This window comes from Sebastes fasciatus, chromosome 2 (assembly GCF_043250625.1).
Source record: "Sebastes fasciatus isolate fSebFas1 chromosome 2, fSebFas1.pri, whole genome shotgun sequence".
NCBI classification, from domain to species: Eukaryota; Metazoa; Chordata; class Actinopteri; order Perciformes; family Sebastidae; genus Sebastes; species Sebastes fasciatus.
This window is the reverse complement of record NC_133796.1, coordinates 20,785,925-20,807,334: the sequence shown is the minus strand read 5'-3', so window position 1 is coordinate 20,807,334 and position 21,410 is coordinate 20,785,925. Positions and strand designations below refer to the sequence as shown.

General features: G+C 40.2%; 1 long non-coding RNA gene across 1 annotated transcript in view; it reads left to right on the top strand.

The window, feature by feature from the left end:
* Nucleotides 1–21,410, top strand: part of LOC141754602 (uncharacterized) — a 479,452-nt gene that overhangs the window by 306,558 nt on the left and 151,484 nt on the right. The window lies entirely within an intron of this gene.

Below are 21,410 nucleotides of genomic sequence, written 5' to 3'. Positions count from 1 at the left end.
TCTTTATTCATTATTATGTAAGAGTGAGAGCCAACCCTGTGTGGAAGAAGTCATGTCAGTGGAAGGGAAAGCCAGTGAACCCGGTGTTCCATCCAAACTGATATTATGTTCCACTGCCATAAAAATCACTTTATCTGAGCTCTGGCTCAGGCGTTGCTGCGGAGTCATATAAACCATTCTCGTACATTGCTCTTTATCTCAGTTCAGAGGTCTCCTACTTTTAATGGACTCATGTACAACAGTAACATGAGGCAGTCTGGGTATTCACTGTGCATCCTGTGTAGTTAGAGCGTCATAATGGGCTTAAGCATGTGGATCATGTTGTCCACACTGTAAATAATGTTGTTTTGTAGCTGGAGGATACAGGAGGAACCCTTGTGATGCTTTTCTCATACATTCATAGAACAGACAACTTATAGTTCGCTGCTGGTGTTTTAGTTTCACTAGAGTGGTTTATTTTAGCTTGGATTCATCAACAAGGATGACACTACTTAAGTTTGGGATTCATACCTCTAAGTTTGAGGTCCCTTCTGTACCTGCATTAATGGCAAAATGTAATTAATAGGGCTGTCAAAGTTAACGCAATAATAACGCGCTTACGCAAATTTGTTTTAACGCCACTAATTTCTTCTTTCTAACGCAACTTGCGATTTTTAGGTTGTAGCGGGCTCAGTTAAATAACGTTCCAAACTTACTCTAAATTTTGGCGAGGAAAAATTGGCATGGCCATTTTCAAAGTAGTCCCTTGACCTCTGACCTCAAGATATATGAATGAAAATGGGTTCTATGGGTACCCACGAGTCTCCCCTTCACATACATGCCCACTTTATGATAATCACATGCAGTTTGGGCAAGTCATAGTCAAATCAGCACACTGACACACTGACAGCTGTTGTTGCCTGTTGGGCTTCAGTTTGCCATGTTATGATTTGAGCATATTTTGTATGCTAAATGCAGTACCTGTGAGGGTTACTGGACAATATTTGTCATTTGTTTGTGTTGTTAATTGATTTCCAATAATACATTTATACATACATTTACATAAAGCAGCATATTTGCCCACTACAATGTTGATAAGAGTATTAAATACTTGACAAATCTCCCTTTAAGGTACATTTTGAACTGATAAAAAAATGTGTGACTAATTTGCGATTAATCAGGATTAACTATGGACAATAATGCGATTAATCGCAATTAAATATTTTAATCAACTGACTAGCCTTAGTAATTAACTGATGACACATGGCAGTTTACTCATTCAATAATAATGCAATTTGTTTGGGGAAACTGTGATGTAAGCCACGCTAAAGCTTGGTCTCACTGGCCAGTCGGAGTGTTGATTTCTTTCGTGGCCTCTTTTGACATGGTGCTGACAAATAACCATTTCTTTCCTGTGACAAAAGCCTATAATCATAGTCTGTCTCTCTCTCTCCGAGTGTATGATCTCATCGTTGCGACGATGTGTATTTTTAGATTCCTGGGTGCACACTATTTAATGATAGGCCAAATCAGTCACGTCCCTGCTGCCAAAAGCTGTGGAGGATGATCCTGCCAATCAGACAGACATTTTCATAACCATAAGGAGTTCAACACTTTGCTATGGTTGTCCAAAACTGTAGTTAAGATGGTGTCTTACAGCTTCTTCTGTTTTAAATTTAGTGGAAACACTCTCGTTTTCTGTTTTGTGTGGCTGTGTGATGTCATTACTGCTACTGTATAGTAAGAGCACAAACTTAATGACAGATCTAAAATTAATATTAAAAGATGTTATTGTATATTTTGAGAGCAAAGTTAATTCATTGAATTTTATGATAAATCACATGATCCTGCTTGGAAAAATACACAAATCTAAATTTGCCAAAACATCCCCCTGTCAAAAAGTTTGTTTAATGGGTTTTATCAGTCTAATGCAGTCTCTGAAACATGTAAATAATAAAAAAGCTTGTCTACTATACATCATTATTACCAATTATTTAGTAATCTGTCTAGTATATCATTTTAAAATGCTGTCCATTTTTTTCTCTCTCTTTGTTTCTTCATCTCTGTTTATTTTTGTCTCTCTTTTATTTTTCTTGACAGTAAATTTGAAAAAAAAAACATAATGACAGATCTTACTGCAATTTAGATTCACAATTGTGAAATACAGAATTAAATGTTTTTTTCTGCTACTTGTGTAGAAGAAATGTCAGCAGACTGTTTGTCAAAGACAGAAAAATGAAGTCAACCAAACACTTACAGTATCCTTGCCAGTTGCTGAATGTTCCAGTAAAGGGGTAAATGGATGCATCTGCTAATACAACACTGTGCGTGTGGCTCAAACACAACTCAAATAGAACCCTATTGTTTCTATTTCCATTCTGTTGCCTTGTCATCTGTTTGGGCTTACCTGTTCACGGGAAGGCACAGCAGTGGCCCGTTCCCTGGGGTAGAGCCACAGCCGAGCGAGACTAATACACAAACGAAGGGAGAGCTCATTAGTCATGACAGAAGAAAGTGGCGGACCTAATTTAGCTGCTTTTGTGCCTTTGAAGTTATTGATGATGAGAGAGATCTATGTGGAGAGGAACCGGGCCGCTGCGAAGAGAACTTCTCAAACCAGGAAGGAAGAAGTGACGAGGTCGAAGAGCAATGCAGGTCGTTTGAGACGTGACACATGACAATATCATTAAAAGGGTCTATCCCATTTTTACAGACTTTTTAGTAACTCCTAAAACTGGAGGATTTTTGAAACCATAGCAACCGTGAGAAACAGAAGAGTGTGTTTGTTAGAGCACTGTAGCAAATATGGCGTTATAAGTTCAGCATTACTAAATCAGAATTAAGGAAAGCTTTTTTACAACATAACACATGTACATTTCCAGTGTATTTAAAATCGCTGTGTCAAGTTTTGACCTGACTAATGACAAATTAGCATCTGGCGTTGATTTAATATTTAAATTTGCAAATGAAAAATCTTAAAAAACATCCTCAAGAGTTTCCTTGGGACATCTTATCGTCATTAAAGCCTTTTGAATGAGTTGAAATGACGATTGAAGATTACAGAACGTATTATATAAATTTTTTGCAGTGTGATCTGATACTGCAAGATAACTTCTGGTTTTGTGTTAGAGTGGCGTAAGGTCAGTCAATGCTGTTGGTCCTAGATTCAAACCAATTTCTCACTGGCCTCTTGTCAGTTTATTGACATAAATACGACACTGTTAGGACTGTAAGTATGTTTTTAACAGTAATCAGAGTTGAGTTGTAATGTCCCCCGTTACGCACTTCGAACTTTAAGTCCGTGAGAGCTAGGGGCTGTCCCACTGGGAAATTGGCAAGTGTTTGAGGGCTCTCTCATTGACTTTTTTTTTTACTCTTTATGCACACTTTCCATAAGTCTGCAGACTTTGCTTAAAGAAACAGTGAGTAGGATTTAGCGACATATAGTGGTGAGGTTGCAGATCTGTGTGCCAAGCAAGTAGTAGAACTACGGTGGCTGATGGGAAAATACTATCAGCCTTATCCAGAGCCAGTTAGAGCCAGAGTGTGTGTACCTGGGAAATGAGTGGTGAAGCAAGAGAGAGAGAGAGAGAGAGCGGTTGCGAATGTGTGTGAGTGAAAATGAGCTAGTGGAGCAGACGACAGAGTTATTTTAGCTTTGAGAATATCAAGTGAATGTTCAGTGGAAGTTGCAGTTTATGCAGAAATAAATGCTGCAGCTCCTCAAGACCAACAGAGGTTTCCCGTGTCTTGTTTCCCGGCGGCTAAACGGAGTGACGGGGGTTAACTCCGGAGTGAGTAACGTTATTGACTTCGGCCCAGGCAGGAAAAGTTAACACAGTGGTTTGTCCGTTCTGGGCTACTGTAGAAACACCGTGCCGGCTCCGTGAAGAGAGGAACTGCTCCCTATGTAGATATAAACGGCTCATTCTAAGGGAACGAAAACACAATTTTTATTTTCAGGTGATTACACAGTATAGAATACTTTCTTTCTGCCAATAGATCCCTCTAAATGTTACACACTGTTCCTTTAAGGGAAAACCCCACAATGCATAGTGTTGACCATATGTTCTGTAAAAACACATGTTGTTAACCAGCACTATGTAGCCTGTGTGTACTTGTTTGTCTTATGATGGCATAACATACAACTTCCATTGTACTGACTGACTATATGTCTATAGTGACACTTAACTTCTGTTAAAGTTTTTAGAGATATGCAAGACATCTGCCAATAGCTTACAATAATCTTCTTAGAGAATACTTTGAAATGTAAACAAATGTAACCCTTTAACCTATACTGAGCAATAACATGAAGAGAAGAGTGTCATTTAGATTAGACTATCAGTCTGAACTCATCTCATTCTGGTGAGCGATACTGAGTGGAAAGAGCAGAGGTCAGTGAGTTGTTTGCTGTACGTCCGTTAGTATGTGTACGTGTGTGTCTGTTAGTGTGTGTCTGTTAGTGTATGTGTGTGTGTGGTGGCTGTGGGGGTTGCTCAGTTCCAGTCAGGGCTCGATAAGGCCATCTAATCAGCCTCTTTACATTCCAACACCTTTGTAAGCCGCCCCTAACCTGAGCCTGTTACTGTATCCATGTCTGCATTGGCGAGTACCTGAAAGCTGATAGCACCTGCAAACACAGGCAACGCAGGTTAAAAAAAAGAATGGAGTCAAATAGCTATTAATATGACAAAAACACTTTGTTTGAGCACCACTTTTAACTTCAGGCTGAAGACGAGAGAAACGCTACCCGTGCTTTACATCTCTGCTAACGTGAAGAGCTGGTATTGCTCTGGGGCGATGCGATTTCATCAACAGTTTAGTGAGAACAACAAAGCTGGAATATCAATTTTCACCCCACCAACAGAATGTGGGCACAGCCATGTCATAATTACCTTAATATCCATTAGTCAGAAGGAGGGTGAGGCTGTGAAGGGCGCGACAGAGGACAGAGCAGACAAAACAAGGTCAGGAAGAGAGCAGATCTGTAGTCGGAGGTGGATTTTGGATGCCCTCTCTGACACTGGTGGAAAGTATTTGGTAGCCTGCAGCTAGTGGGCTTTGTGTGGCTGGGGAACGATAGTGTATACCACCCCGAGCTGGTATCAGATCTGTGGCTGGAGGGCGAGGGACCAGCAGTAAACCAGTGAATGTGTTACAGTGCTGTGAACAGCAGAGTCCCACGTGTTTTCTAGACCGTCTCAGTGTCACATGACCAGAGGTGACACAGAGTGTTGAGGTTCAATCTCTCATATTTATTCCACTTCCCCTTCCAACTGAACTTCCGTCAAGTTAAATCACATGGTTGCTAATTAATACTGTGTGGCCTGTAGATGTAGGCTCTTCTGTTCACCACATGTGGAGTAATCGAAGAAGACTGGTCAATATTGCACAAGAGCTGGCAGAGTGGCTTGCATATTAGCCATAATTACATTCACATGAACATAATGTATTGGTTTGCTGTCATGTGTAAGGTTAATGTGTATGGCAATTTAATGGTATATTAACTGGTGGGTAGCTTTCCAGGGTTATCTCCTGTGGACGCCCTCGATGCTTCACACGACTTAGACTTTCATCTCTAACTCTGTGTGTGAGTGTGTGTGTGTGTGTGTGTGTGAGCTTGCCTGTTAACCTATGTATCTATGTGTGTGTGCCAGTGTTTGCGTGTCGGTGCATGCATTTGTAGTTGTGTTTGAGTTCACGAGTGATTGTCTAGATTTTTTAAAGCCTGAAAACAGAGCCATGAGGAGGTGCAGAAGTCTAGTTTTCTCTCAGAACACTTGAATTACAATATGCTGAAAGGTTATTATGGAATTTTTGCCCAATGATGCCAAATATATTCTGCCTTCTGAAGCTTTAATATGGCCACAAACATTATCATAAAGTTACCAACACTTCTTTTTGACACTGACTTAACAGGGATATTTTATTGGCTTGCAAAAATGCATTCATAATATTGTGTCCACCTTCTTAAAGTTCGGGCCAATAGGAATTGCAGCAATGTATGCAGGAGTTGTCGCCTCCTACGCCGGGTCTTTGGCAAGTCTCTAGCCTCCACCTCCCCCCCCAGCTGCTCCTGTGCCCTTGAGCTACCGTAGCCTTGAACTGACACTAACAATAAAGTATAATTTTCACAATTACAGAGAGTTAGCAAGCTAATTACAGCAGAGATCCAATAGAAAGAACAAGACTTTTTATCCTCCCTATAACTGAAACGCCTTGTAAAACATATCGTCTATTGTTGAGCACATGAACATGTGTAAAGAAAGGTGTGGTGTGTGTGTGTGGGGGAGGAGTGGTAGTGGTGGAAGATAACACATTACTCCACATGTATAGTAAGTAAACTATTATAGTGAGCTATTGTTTTGTTTTTGTTGTTGTTTAACTCACAGATATGACCTTATCTATGATGTTCTCCCAGTCATTCCTCATCTCTGACTTACAGGGTCATTACACTGAACTTAATGAGACCATCTCTTCATTGTATTCAACACAGTGTTTGTCAAATATGCCAATACAGGCCATTGATGCAGTGAAGATATACAAGAGCAATGGCTGCCTGCCTAAACCACAGTTTGATAAAAGCTGCATAATTACTAGCAGGGTTTCCAAACACAATCTGTCCTCATGTCTGAGGGTATTTCATTGTCGATTAATCTGTTGATTATTTTCTTGATTAATCGATTAGATGTTTGGTCTATAAAATGTCAGAAAATAGTGAAAAATGTTAATCAATGTTTCCCAAAACCCAAGGTGACGTCCTCAAATGTCTTGTTTTGTCCACAACTCAAAGATATTCCGTTTACTGTCATAGAGGAGTAAAGAAACCAGAAAATACTCACATTTAAGAAGCTCGAATCAGAGAATTTTATCCTTCTTTTGCTTAAAAAATTACTCAAAATTACTATTTGATGAATTGATTAATCGTTGTAGCTCTACTCAAGTCTTATTCTCTTCTTATACAACAGAGATGCAGATGTAGATATTATCATAATTATTATAAAAGTAACAACTTTCTTTTCTTTGGCTGGCGTGACAGTTCAGCTCAGCGATGACAGATGGATGATCAGGATGCTGTTGGTGCCTCTCTTGTCTTTTGTTCTTCTGATATCATAGATATCCCATCGCACACCAACAAGTAAACAGGAACACACAAGCGGACACAATGACACAAAGCAACTCCCCAATGCATGCATGGCCACGCAAATGCTCGTATGGGGGACACACATGCGCATGCCCATAGCCTAATGAGAGATTTTCTGACCTTTCTTCATGTACCCCTGGAGAATATTGATGAATCCCCTTTTAAAAATAACTCTCGCCTTGTAGGGTCATTAAATGATTTACAGTTATTTCACCAACACATAATTATTACATTTATTATGTTGGACTGTACAGGGTTGGGCCATTGTGGTAGGAGGTGGACCTTTTAGCACACAATAGAGGCGATTAAAAGTTTTGTTTTTTGTGAGTACACTTTCACTTATATTCCTCTCAGAAGTTAACATCACAAGAAAAGAGTTTACAGCTTTTGGAGCAATAGCTGCTATAAAACTAAACCTGTAACATTGACGGTGCATTGTGTGATTAGGGAAAGAAAACCTATTAGAGCAGAAGGAGAGCGCACAAAGTTTTATTACGGGCTTTCCCATAATATCCTGCAACTTTAAAACTCTGGACCTGAATTTCAGCCATTTCTAATCGTAGGATTTGCGATGACATTCAAGTCTTTTATCGCCGTACAATCTAAACCTTCATGAGGAAAACCTTTGTCACGATGAAACGTGAGCGGATGAATTTTGTCCCCTCTCAGATCATTCCTATTACCCGTGTCAAATCAGACATAATCTACCACAGTGAGCTAAGTAATCACGAGTATTGTCACATTTGGTCTTATGGCAAAAAGACTAATCGCCACATTCAAATTGCAAGGTTATGGAATTATCTTAATCACAGCTATTTCTGACCCGCAAATGTGCATCACTTGCTTCACTGTGCTGCCAATATCATTACCGATATTACCGAGGCCTTTGTGTGTTTGAATCCTGCCGTCTGTATCTGTTCCTAATAATGATATCTTCTCAATTGTTACGCTGCTAAGCTGGTTAAAATGTCATCTGACTGTGATTGTGAGCGTGGCCCTTCAAACGCTCCCAGTGGGTGAGGCGCTTAATGTTCATCTGAGCCCCGCGTTGAGCGCTCGGCATTAAAAAACCCGACCGAAGCCCAAATGAAGATGATTTAAATGAACTCATTTGAGGAACATTTAATTACCATTGGAGCGTAATTGAATGTTTCTCTGAAGTGCTGAGTGATTCCTAATGAAATGAGAAAGACTGGGGAGATACTGACGCGGCTGAGCACAGATGCTGGTAGTCAGGGCTGTTCTCAGCCTACAGCACAGATAAAACAGATCAGAGAAGCATCTACTTGATGAATAAATCCATCACTGCTAAATAGGGCTGCACAGTTAATCGAAATTTTATCAAAATCGCAATATGGCTTACTGCAATTTTCAAATCGCAGTATTTATTGAAATGATCATACGATTAATCACAATTAAATATTTAAATCGATTGACAGCCCTAATTTTAATGATTTACTTGTGACCAATTCACAGTGCAGTGTAAAGTTAATGCCTTCTAAACAGTAAGTAGCTGTTTACTTTAAATGTCAGTGTAGAGATGGATGAGTTGGATGGAGTCACATATGACAGAAAGACAGGTGAGAAAGAGGTGAGGCAATATTTACAGGGCAGGTGTGCTGCCTGTCCAGTAAAAACCCCTTCCTCTGGACACATGTTGTTAAGCTGAGGCTACTATTGGCCCTACCATTACAGCCTGCATATTTCACAGCTTTTGGAAATTCCCACATGGCAACATCCTCACACCTGCACCATCCATTACACAGGATCTCATTCTCCCTCTGCTCTCCGAGTGTGTATTTGTGCGTGTGTTTGAAAGGAAGAGAGAGACAGTGAGTGCCTCCACATGTGAATGCAAGTAAATATGTGTCAGTCTCTTTACGAGTGGCAGAAGCTGCAGCTGCTTCCCCCCGTGGCCCTCTCAGTGTCTGGAAGCCCAAAGGCCTCAAGGCAGAAGATGCCAAACAAATGTACCTTTTAGCTTCTTGTAGGCTTGAGGCAAACTGTCAAAACAACGATACAGATAGAATATATAAAAAGATAAGTGTTCTGTTGCTTCCTTACTTTTCTGTCTCATACTCTGTCTCTGTTGAGTTTTTCTGAGAGAGCCTATCTACCTACTGTATCTCGTTTGTCAAAGTCTATTTTGTATTTGTAACGGGGCTTCAACATAAAGCAAGCGGAAGCCGGTTGGTTAAATGCTGGTGACGCTGTTATAAGGTTAAATCTAGAGTATACAAGCCTGCAGTCTGTATGGTGAGAGCATTTCCTGCAGAACAATGAGTCTCCAAGCTTGTCTGACAGAGACACACACACAGAGGGAGATAGGGGGAGAGAGGGAGAGAGAGAGAGAGAGATCATCATTGCACAACATTTGCATCTAAACTGCTTGGCAACTACCCTGCTGAAGTTCAAATTTCTGGAATTGCAAACATAACACATGATGATAATTCTGAGTCAATGCAGCGATTAGCATTTCAGAACATATTGATACCCTTTACTCTCTGGCAGCATGGCTGTACATACACACACACACACACACACACAGAAAAAAACTTTTACTATCTACTTATTTGCGAGCACAAGCTCTGCAGTGCCTGGCCTCTGCTACACTTGGCATACATTAATGCAAAGGGGATACCACTGAATTGAAAATCATGTACCCACTAATGTTCATTTGCATGCTTATCAGCCTCAAGAAAACAACTTGACAAACAAATTGTCAGATACACGTGAATTTATCATAAACCAAATTCCAAATGAATTTTGAACTAACTCAACTTTCCAAGCAAATGCAAGCAATACTGAAGAACTGTCGGGAAAAATATACAATATACTCCAATATACAATTTTTTTTTCGTTTGATCACAGTGTTAAAGAGGATCTATTATGCTTATTTTCAGGTGCATACTTGTACTTTGGGTTTAAAAAAAATCTTTATTTTTTTGCTGATTTTGTTTATCCTTATAGAAGCATTCTGACATCCCCAAAAACTGCAAATCAGGATTTCTGTGCCTTAAATCTGAGTCAATCTGAGATGATCACTGGATGGTAAAAGCTAAGGTTCTCAAAATCAAACAAAATATAGGGCTGTCCTCGACCATAGAAATTCTTAGTTGACTAACACTCATACGATTTTGTCAACTAATCGTTTAGTTGATTTAATCGACAGATCATTAAAACTGAGTTTCTACATAAAGAATCACACAAAAGCACCACTTTAAATCTTGTGTTTACCAGAGATGTGCTCACAAGTTTCTTGGAAATAAGTCATTCAGCATGAAAAAAGCATAAAAAAAATTTGTCGTCAAAGACCAAAACGACTGATTAGTCAACTAATCGACTAAGAGGGGGCAGCCCTAGCAAGAGGTTTATTATTTGGTAGAATTGCAAACAAAAGTCCACTTTATGTGTAGTTAGATAAAAAGGACATTGCACCGCCCCGTCCCGTACTGAAAATGTCTAACTACAGCAATGTTACATGTTAATCTAAAGCCATCACTTAATACAGAAATAGTCTTTTTGTTTTGGAACAAGATTTGATGTCCAGTTGGTGATAATATGTTGCATGTCACAGGCTTATCACCAAATAGTGTTTGGTGTCTATAAGGAAGATAAACACAATAGAGTTGTGAAATCAAAAGCCATTTTAGCTAAAAAAAAAAAAAGAAGAAGAAAGAAAGGAAACTGTTAGTGTTCACAGTGTACAAGAGTGAAGAAATGCTAAGCACTTGTATTTTACCTGAAGCGTGGAGAATGTGTGTATTATTATCCCAACAGCTTGGACTCTTGCCAGCCATTGAGTCACAGTACTCTATACCGTACTCCATGCAGGGTAAAGGACGATACAAGGTAAATTTAGACTCATATACAGTCATAGCTATATTTAAACAAAAGTTTGACCAAATAAAGGACATTTCACTCTGAGGCCAACCACTATTTAATGTTCAGTAAAGGTTAAAAGGCAGACAACGTACCAACATTATTCCTACACTATGTGTATCTAAAGCCAGTAGCTCTGTTGAATGACAAGTCTTAGATGCTACATCACATGTGACAGGTATTGCTTCGATAGAGGTACATGTATGACATATATTCAACTTCTTTTCAGCACACACATGCATCCATACCCTGACCCTCCCCTCACAGACTCACACACACACACACATGTAATAATGTGCAAACACATAAGTATACTATGCATTCGTGAATTAGCTTAATTCTCAAGATAGACATCACATGGTTGTTGTACATTCAGACCAGTTAAAAAGTCAAATGACTCTCTATGCTGGACACCACTTCCCATGGAGACATAAGGACTAAATTGGCTAATAAAAGCTCATAATCTTAATTGTGGTCCGTGACTCCAGAGTTCTGGCGTTGGAGTGCACACGGACAATGACACCCAGTAGTCCGAGCGCATCCTCTAACCAGGCTGACATTCCAAACAGCAATTACAGCACCGGGCCCACCAATCCAGACCAGAACACCTACTCACAGTAACAATGGGCATCACTGTTTGCACACAAGGGCAACCCTTTCTGGACCCTCTTCATTCCTCCGTCCCCTCTCCCCCACTGCTCCTGGTCCAATCTTGTTATTAATCTTAACTCGTTCATTAGAAGCCGTCGCATGTTCTCACATGAATGTAACGGCCATGACAGCAGGTCAGATCCTGGCAGGGAAGATTCAATTGCAATTGGTGTGAGTTTCAAATTTCTCTGTGTTTTCAGAGTTACTCTGATGATTCACCTACAACTCGATGATTGGTTTTGTTTGCTTTTGGTTTTGTAAGTCCCTACATAGATAACAGAAGGCACATCTGTCACAATAGTATTTGTCAGAGGTCATGTTTGTTGTAAGTACTGTGAAGTAATGCAACTGTTTTGTCAAAACAAATCATATTTGCCAGCTCATTTGCACTCGGACAATGTCTACCTTTCCTGGCAATTCCCAGACATATTCCGCTAATTTTCTCAGTTTCTTTAAGACACATAAAACTAAAAAAAGTCAATGCTGTCCAAATGCTTGTATTTCATACACAGCCATTATTCACACCACATAATTATGTGTTAATGGCCTGCGCCGCAATTTTGTGAGCAAAATCTGGTTTGTAATTCAGTGTGAGATGAAATATCCCAGATGTGATGGAAATAGCAGTAGTCCTACTGAAGTCCATAGAACAGTTTTTATATCTGAAAACAGTACGTGTCGACCAGACGCAGTGCTTCTGGCAACCATTTCTAACAGCCACTAATTACACAGGCAGTAGATTTATTCCAAATTAATATATATATCACATGTAAAGCATATGTAACAGCTCCTACAATTGAGTTTAGGGTGATGATGTTGAAATAATGAGCCTGTTTTGTTCACAAGGCCATGTGTAGGCTGTCCTGATCAATGCCGATCAATGAGTAAAATGATTTGGAGAGTGCTTGGCCACGAACAAAGTGAAAAATGCAATACAGCAAACATGTATCCCACTCGTGCATTGCATCACAAATTGATGAAAGGAGTCGTGTTTGCAACGAGCGTGTTTGTTGGAGTTGCTGCTTTTTAAACCATCTGCAGCAACGCTAGCTCACTGCTGGGCCGTGCAAGAACCAAGTCTTGTGCAACGCTCCCTCAAAAGAACATTTGTTCACCATCTGTGACTGCTGCTCCCACTCCATGCAGAGTTGAAGCGCCGCTCACTTTCTTACAATGCAGATGGAGATGTTGCCGCTGGATTTTTTTTTTTTTTTAACCTTCTCACTCCCACAAAAAATGATAAAATGAAAACGATAAATCAACTCTATCTATGACAGTGAATCGCCAACTCTCTCTGGGATCATGAAAACATAATCACTGCATAAATTAAAGCCCTTTTTTATCACCAAGACCCCTGGCCAGTAGAGTGTGTTTTGATGACAGCTATGTGTTTCCTGTTGCGCCCCATTCAGGCTGCAGCTGGCTGTTAAACGTATTAGTCCAGGCTGGAAATATTGCAAGGGTGCCAGGTAGACTCACATGTCCTCACACAGACTCACCGACAAACCTCAGCTACAGAATAGATCCATTAGAGACCACAGCATTTTATGTTTGTGATTAAATGTTCAGTGGAGTACAGTATTAATTTCACATGCTGGTGTTTGCAACATCATGCACAAAAGGACACAATAGGTTTTTACTCTCTTGATATTAAAGTATTTTCAATATACTACTCCATTTAAACTCTATGAGTTGATGTTATCAATGTGAATAGTTGGTCAGGACTCTAGTAACTCAGGCGAGAGGACAGGATTGTGACTCAGACTTGTATGACGTTGCAGCTACATCAACACAGAGAGCTATTACAGGCTTCTCTGTTAGCTTTCTCTCTTTCAGCATACTCACACTCACATGTCCAATCTACACTGTGTCATTGTCCAGCGCTGTGGGATCTCTCAGCTCGTTCTTTTCTCTCCTATGTTGTTTGGTTAAGCGGGGGCCAGAGGTTTGGCTTTGTCCATGTAGGTGGAGTTTGGAAATCTGACAGCTTTAGACTGCCTAGTGACAGTTCGCTGTACTCCAATGGGAGGCTGTGCTGGGACTGAACAAATAACTTAGCCTGTTGGAGAGTATACTGTATAGTTTACTCTGCTAAAAGTTATGATCATCTGTCAGCACCAAACTAGTGGATATATATATAATACCAAGAGGGGAATATATATATATATATCCTGTGTTTTGTCCTGTGGATTGTACAAGGATTTGAGTTTTTACAAAACCTACATCCAATACCAGTCAAGCATGCTGATAACTGAATTAGCAAACAACCAAAGTTCAGTCATACTTCAATGTATTGATTATTTCATAGTGCGAGTTTTGTTACAGCGTATATTTTTGGGGAAAAGTGACAATCTTCATTTGCAGTTGTAAACTTGGTTGTGTGAATGTCTGCCTGCACCATGACAAGCCTCCTGTAGACATGTTGACACGTCTGAGTCCTCAGTCAAGAAATATTTCCCTTCTCATTATTCAAAAATCCTTTTAATTTTCCATAACTCCTCTTCATTACTCAGCCTGTGGAAGATGAGCTCAATGAGCCGTGGCTGAAGCTAAATCGCCAAAGCTGAAGTTGGAGCTAGGGACGCTAAAGGGAAGGCTTTCATCCAGGAGACCGCTGTTTGTGTCCTGTGCGTTAAGACTCTCTTTCATGTTAGTTGCTTTACGTCACGTTAGTATAGTTTTTTACTAATCTTAACTAAGTGGTTTTGTTGCCTAAACCTAAAGTGACGCCAAGGGGCATGACATACTGGCAGTATGTGACAAGTTGGGATGAGAATATGTTGTTCATTATCAGGACTAGAGGTCTTCACAGGTCCAGAAATCTGAACTCATCTGTAACAGACTAAAGGAAATCCTACCTGCACCCAACATCCATAAGTTGGTTCTCCAAAAAAGTTACACCTGATCCAAAATGCAGTTGATCCAAACAAACCAACACTGGCAACAGCATGATACTTCACCAATGAATGAGCAGCTGCAGTCAGAGTAGGAATACACTGCTACGTTACCCTGCACATCACATGTAACTCACTCTGTCTCACCTCAAAAAACACTTTTTTCTCCTGAGATGATTATGGCACAGGTCATGATCAGAGCTGATAATGAGACATGTTGACACAGAACAAAGACTGGCGGCAATATAAGGAGACCGAAATCTAAATATAATTTGGACCCGGTACTCAGGTCCTGGGTCAGGTAGGAACTGAGTGGACCTGTAAAGACATTTAGTCGGGGCCCCACTAGGCATCCATACTACCTCTGGTATTTAACATGCTGACAAGATGGATTATATCATGTCCATATAGTGATCAAGCTCTAGTTTAATTTTTCTATTAAGTAAGAGTTGATCCTGGTATAAAACACTGTAATAACCTGCTGTTATACCCTTTAAATGATCCACATTATAATGCTATGAACTCATGAGCACATAAGCATACTAAGTACTTACTGACGTGTATTGTGTATATGATATATATATATATATATATATCATATATACTATACTGTATACTATGTCATGTGGAGACGTGGAGTTTTGCTCAAGGGCAGGGTTACAGTCAAAGACAGCAAAGTCTAAAATTTGGGCCAGAGGAACACGGCTAGGAGAGGAAACCCAAGCTGGTTTAATGAGAGGTCGAAGGTCATTCTGGGTCAAGTACCCTGCCTGGGGACTACATGTTAAACACACTCCCCGGGGAAAAGGAGGGACAGCACAATGTCTGACAAGATCAACAACGCTGGCCTAATTAGAACAAACACAGACGCCGGGGACCAACCACGTCTCCGAACAGCAAATGGAACAAAGAGAATCTCCTCGTATGTTATTATTGTTTTGAAATAAACTTATTTCCTTGAATTATTCTTTCCTCTCCAGTTAGTGCTGTAGTCTTCCCCACCAACAAGGATTTACCGTCTGGAGTGTAATTTGGAGAGGCTCCTTGAGGAAACAGCCTCCTCAGGGGGAAAGACAATTAGTCCTTCAACAAACAGCACGGATCAGTCGCTTTAATTAAACACCCTCCCCCATCATTGCCTCATCCCTCTTCCCTCCCATTCCCTCCCCTCCCTTTCATCTCTACTTTTTCTCCTCTCTTTATGCGAAGGAGTCTGGATTTTTAATCCCAGGCCAGATGACACCCTAATAATTTGTTGTGCGGCTTGGTGAGCTCCTAACCAGCGGATTAGATGGATATTGGTCGGCGGGGTGGTTTGTGGAGTTAGCGCTAACAGGATTTACCATCTACTGAGTATATCAAAGGCAGAGTCCTGCGCTAAGCACTGTGCACTTCACCAAATTAAAAAGTGACCCACAGGTGGGCTCTCTGCGCTGTTTGTGCCGATGGGCCATGACGCTAATTGCTTTCTAACTCTGTTACGAGTGCCATCAAATTACACTCGTCAATTAGAGTGAAGAGGGGTGTATGGAAGGTCTGAGAGCTTATCCCACTGATCACTGCAGTGTGCTTTACTTCTGTCATTATTGCACACTGGACATTGAGTCAGACACAGACAGAGTGAAACACATCTCTCTCTCTCTCTCTCTCTCTCTCTCTCTCTCTCTCTATCTCTCTCTCTCTCTCTCTCTCTCTCTCTGGATAAAGTTTTCTATTTCTCTCTAAATTCTGCGTTATCCCATTTTAATGTTATTCACAAGCTGCGTCATCTTTTTATCACAACTAGGGCTGTCAAATTTAACTTGATAATAATGCGTTAATGCAAATTAGTTTTAACGGCACTAATTTCTTTAACGCATTAATGCATCTTGCGATTTTTAGGTTGTAGCGGGCTCAGTTTTAAAGCTAGAGTGAAGATACTGGTATAATATAAAGCTAAAAAACCTACGAAATCCATTGGTACCAACTATGTTATGACTACCATGTCGAGGAAAAACTAGCATGGCCATTTTCAAAGTGGTCCTTTGACCTCTGACCTCAAGATATGTGAATGAAAATGGGTTCTATGGGTAACTACGAGTCTCCCCTTTACAGATATGCCCACATTATGATAATCACATGCAGTTTTGTACAAGTCATAGAGTTTACCATGTTATGATTTGAGTAAAGCTGTCCTGAAAACATTTTTTTGGGCTTCGAAGCTTCACGGCGCAGAAGGCTGACATGTTCTTCTGTCTGTCTGTCTGTCTGTCTCCATCTCCCCCGTTTTAGTGCCCGGGACAGTGCCGCTGCCGCACTTCGGTCCACACGCACCTCGACGCACAACAAACAGCGACATCCATCTGAGAATAAGTAATAATAATTAATTAAGAATATGAATAATGAATCATGTTGTGGAATTATTCCTTATTTCATGTGTTATTTTGGGATTTATACATTTAAATACTATTACATGGCAAAAAAAACACAAAAGCGAAGCATTCGAATACTGATTTAGTGGTTGATTACCATGGCAATGGTCGGAGTTTCAAAGCATTCGGGTCAGCCCTAAATTTGAGCATATTTGTTTAATGCTAAATGCAGTATCTGAGGGTTTCTGGACAAAATTTGTCATTGTTTTGTGTTGGTAATTGATTTTCAATAATAAATATATACATATGTTTGCATGACGCAATCATATTTGGCCACAAATACTTGACAAATCACCCTTTAAGGTACATTTACAACAGATAAAAAATGTGATTAATTTGCGATTAACTATGGACAATCATGCAATTAAATATTTTAATCGATTGACAGCCCTAATTATAATGTAGACCAATTAGGAACAGCCCTGCTAAGCAATCTTTCAACTGTTTCAGATAAGTACAGAATAGAGGTCATGATCTACATTATATTCTAGAAGATCATGACCTCTATTCTGTACTTATCTGAAACGAGGTCGAACTGCAAACATGCAGTTGAGAAAAAGCCTAGAAAGTAGGTGAAGTACAGTAGCAGAGAAAACGAAACTGAAACACCACATGAACCTACTCAACTCATCCTTTGTGTGGGAATGTGCATTTGTAAGTGTATCTGGATGTGTGTGCATTTTCTTCAATATGATGTGGTAAAGCAGTGAGAGGAAGGCAGGATGTGATGCTGCATGTATATAACATCCTGTGATGTTGGGAAACCCCACTGTTGTCTGTCAACTATACAGCGTGTTAAGACACTACAATGGTTCCTGTGATGGTTTAGCTGTGTATCATTGTGGGCAGGAATCCCAGAAAAATAAGTTTAGATGCCTGTGATTGTACAGCATAAAGATACATTTCCAAAATAAACTTCAAATCAAACATTGTCTTTTATCAGGACAGCATCTAATGTTTCCTAATTGCTCTAATGGTGTTTTGTCTGGTTTGGCATGTGTGCTTTATCTTCTTAAGTTGTGCTGATCTGACATAAAGACTTTCAGGGAAGTTTTTTTTTGTAGCTCAGTGAACCCATAACCTCAGTTTAGTGAGTGACATTGGGGGTGTGACATCTATACATGATGCTTTACTGGCAGCGCAGGCAGGGCGTACCTTTCCTGGAAGAGTAACACAAATAATGGGGGAAGAGAACAAAGAGAGAACTGACTCCCTCAGACAAGCAGATCAGACAACACACCTGTAGCAGAAGGTGAGCGAGTCGAGTGGCATGGTCAGGGTAGTAATTCCGCCTGTGCTCTACCCCCTGTGGGCACAAATCCACTCCGACAGGGAGCAGCAGCAAGTTGGAGATACAAATAGACATATTATATATAGATGGGGTGAGAGATTTCACAGGCGGCAAACAATAATGCAGTTAAATCAAGTCTTTCATATTGATGTTCTCTAATTTACTGTGTTGTAGACCAGGGAGATACCCCCTCTCAGTTTTCTCAGTTTCACTCCAGCAAGGCGTATACACAACAGCTGTTTCTCTCTGCTGCTTTCAAGTGTTGAGGTTTTCATGTACTTGGCTGCTTCAGGGCACCGCACCTCTAGTGTGGCACGCTGCATGTCTGGCATAGTGGGTCTTAAATAAACAAAAGGCCCCTGTTATAGACCATGCAACACTAGTGAAAGAGAGAGAAGGCGGTCAATTCAGTTTTATTTATATAGCACAATATCACAAATTTGCCTCAAAGGGCTTTACAATCTGTACAGTATATGACACCCTCTTGTCCTTAGACCCTTGTTTTGGATAAGGAGGCCTGAACCTAAGCATATGTTTTTGTTTACTTCACAACATTAAGCAGGGTTCTGACAAAGCGTCAGTATGTGACGAGTTGGGGAGAGAATGTGTTGATAAAACGTTGGCATGGCAGGGAGTTGGTAGATGGTACGTGCAAGTGGACAGAGTTGGGCAGTAACAAGTACTGCGTTCCATAATTCCATAATGTTCCATAATGAGATTTCTTTTTTTCAGAAGTGTAAGAGTTTATAATTTGAAATTCAGTAATAACATTAGTTACCAATTCCAATAGTGGAGAGATTGGTTTGGACAACAGATCCAATCCAAATAGTGAAGAGACTGGTAGCTTGGTGCAGTGGCTGGAGCAGCAGGGATGCGGCTAGCCTCAACCAAAAGAGGAGGAATATGGTTTGATGGCATTTCTTTCAAATATCTTACCCGACACTGCAGGTGTTAACACTAACTTTTGATGCTGAAAGAAAAACAGTAAACCCATTTCCTCTGCAATATCGGCTATTTAAGAGGAAACTAGTGAAAATAACAAAACACGTGTCTTTTACATGCATTTATTTAAAGGAGACGATCGAAATACAAACAGGTATTTAACTTGGCCACTTTAATCCCTCATCAAATAAAGATAACGCAAGCATCTTAGTTTCTAATTTCTTGGAATTTAGAGAAGCTTCTCGAGTCTCTAGTTTCACATGACTTGTCAGTTTGCACAATGAAAGCTTGAGGGTTCTTTCATCAGATTTGAAATTGATGAGTCATGCTTTTATCTTATCTTGAATTATGAGAAAACACAAGCGAGAAAGAAGATTTGTGGTTGTTTTTGCACATGCAGTATTGCAAAATGTGTGTTAGTGTGTGAGAGCGAGTCAGATTGCTACCATACAGCTGTTTCGCAGTCTGCACCTCCACATGCAGCGGCATGTCCTAGTCTGGGACTGCTGCCAAGACAGAAAGTCTGTGTGTTAACCCATTGTGTTCAGGAAGCACTAAGGGGAGGGATACATCCAATAACTCTTCAACAAGGAAGGGTCAGGAGAATGATATTTCCAGTGGGGATGGAAAGGGTTAATTTTACAGTAACCGCTGCATCTACTGAGCTGATGTGTCTTTGATTCCTGCAGCTGGTGGCAAGAACCTGCCCCCACTCTAGTATTCAAGAAGACAATGAGGGCTTTGCACACATACAAATATACAGCGGAAGCAAAAGTCTGGAGATGCTGGAAATCTGTATGATTTTTCTAAAAGTATCATAAAATTAAGCTTTCATAATTTAATGTCATTATTGCAATTAAGTAAGCAGCTGAAATCAGGTCAGGCTTTCTGTGGCAAAGCAGCTCGGTTGTCCAACAATTCCTGTTCCACCAAGGGAACTTCAGGCCACAATGGCATCTCACTTTAAAGAGCTAATGCTCATTTTAATCATCCCATTTAGCTATAAAACATCCGGTGTTCACTGCAGGTCGTCTTACAGTCAAGCTAAAAGGAAACATCATCTGCATAGAGCAGAGATGACTTCTAACATTACTGATCTTGGCATTCCATATATTTTACACTATGTATGTGCCTTGATATCCCGTTTATACAGTAGATTTCCTCACCCTGTTATGAACGACCTTGGCGATGTTCTACCTCCCTAGTTGAGTCAACAAAGGCTCTAAAAGTCATCCTCCAAACCTCCTTGAGATCTGTCTGTTTTCACATTGAACACAGGGGCAGCCTATATGGCTGCTAGAACTATAACTATTTAGCTTATTTAACCCTTTGTATGATCTGATCTGTTCCATATTTCTTAGTATTGCCGACATGGATGGTTGAATGGTATAAAAGACGACAGCAGATATCCATAAAACGTTTGATTGGTTGGCTCATTTGGAGATACATAACAGTAAATGTAGTAAGACGCTAAATTAGGAATAGATTAATAGGCAAATGAAGCGACACGCAGATGGATGTCTACTTGCCTGTCTGAATGGCGTTCCACATTGCAAAGTTTTTCTTTTTACTTTTAGTACATACTGCAGCCGTCTTTACAAAGTACTTACTGTTGCATGTAGTATGTATACAATTGGGACATACCACTTCGTCATAACATTGAGCCTTGAACTTTGACCCTCTTGCTCATATGTCCGCTGTGCAGAGGATTGTGGGTCAGAATAGCCAGAGAAGTATGCTGGCTTTCATACTGCCAAATGCGACCGGATGTAGTAGGACATTCTGGTATTTTTTACATACTGCATTTGACATACTATGTATTGGGACATCCCAAATCTTTTTCTGGCATGCTGAATACTATGGTAATATGGGTATTGGAATGCACAGTACATGTATGCCTCTGTGAGGACCTCACTGATTGATCTTTGGACACCTATAGGCATGGTTAGTTTGGCTTTGGAGGAAAGCCATAGGACATTTTTAGTATCTGGAGTCTCAGCTTTTCCCCAATTCTACAAACCATTTCCCCTTCCATTTTTTTCAAAAGGAGAGAAAGCTGGTGCTAATCAACACTACATAATTATTAAACAAATAAGTCTGAAGTAAAACAAAAAAAAAGAAGTCAAAAGCATAAAAGGAAATCAATACTGTAGGGCTCTTTATGCAGCTGTAATTCCTTTGGCCGGTGGACAAGTGATTTCATTTGCATCTTCATT